Genomic DNA, 1,368 nt, shown 5'->3' with positions numbered 1-1,368 from the left:
ACTTGTTGAACCGTCAGCCTCCTTCGTTTGTTGATTTCACTGTCAGTTCCATAGTTCCCGCAACACCACCCGGGTAACAAAGCCAATCTGATTGGCTGGAAAGAAATGCGTCATAAGAAATGATAACCAATGAACTGAAGGGATCATTGAGCGAGGCTGACGCCTCGAGACAAAAGTATGTGGATGCTCTGCACAGCGGTAGCCTGTGCAAAAAATACTTTATTCACCCTGAATTGTGTTCACCATGCCATTGATCAATGATTACATTTTACATTTTATTTAGGATACAATGACCACCAGAACCCAAATGAATGACAATGATTAGATATGATTATGATATATGATATACAGTACGTGTATATATTTACACTCCAGTACACATAACTTGTTTTTTTTTAAGCGTTTTTCTTTGTTTTTGAAATATCTACAATTATATATAGGACATATTTTGATGATTGATAAATTTACTTTTTATCTTCCTTTACTTTGCTTATAAGTTTGTGATTATGCATTTGATGCTGCAGACTACCTTCATTTGATTGTAAGTGTCAATGTTGAAATGCAATTGGAAAAATGGTTATGTAGAGACCATGTCTTTACATTGTGTACGTGTGTGTGCGTGTGTGTGTGTGTGTGTGTGTGTGTGTGTGTGTGTGTGTGTGTGTGTGTGTGTGTGTGTGTGTGTGTGTATAAGAGAGTGTAAAGAGTTTTGTTTACAGTTTTACAAAACGTGTGTTATGGAATTACAATGTGTAAAGCAGAGAACGTGCATTCAGTTCAGCACACTTGGTAAATGCATTGACTACAAGTGTTAATGGTTTCAGAGATAGTGCTTCTAGACAGGACCGTTGCTGTAAATGTAACTCACCATATGTTTTTCCACTGGGTGGCAGTATTGAGCTGAGGATCAGTCTATCTCTTCCCTGTGCCTGTGTGCCTGGAAGGGCAGTTCGTCACCAGAGAGATCAGTAGTAATCTAATAAAGTCTGCCCTGCTCACTTTTGTCTTTCTTTCAGAGGTCAGGCCGGATCCATATAAACTCTGTTTTCACCTGCCTCCCTATATGGCTCTGTCTCTTATAACCTTGCACACACACCTCCAACACTCATACTGTGTGTCAAGGATGCAAGAAGGAAAAGAGTCATAGGCTGTTTTGTTTTTGCTGATCTGCCCTGAATACAGCCTCGTTCCAGTTTATGTGCTTTAAACATAAACTCAGATACACATCACACAGCAAACACAACGTTTGTTATGCTGTAGTTTTTTTGTAAATGAAGCTCATATAGCAATATAATGATGTGATGGTTATAAAGTAATATGTAAACTCAATAAAGCTGAATATTTTGTGGGGGTACTAGATATATGCTT

Source organism: Echiichthys vipera, assembly GCF_963691815.1.
Source record: "Echiichthys vipera genome assembly, chromosome: 8".
In the NCBI taxonomy this organism is placed as follows: Eukaryota; Metazoa; Chordata; class Actinopteri; order Perciformes; family Trachinidae; genus Echiichthys; species Echiichthys vipera.
This window is presented reverse-complemented; position numbering follows the sequence as displayed.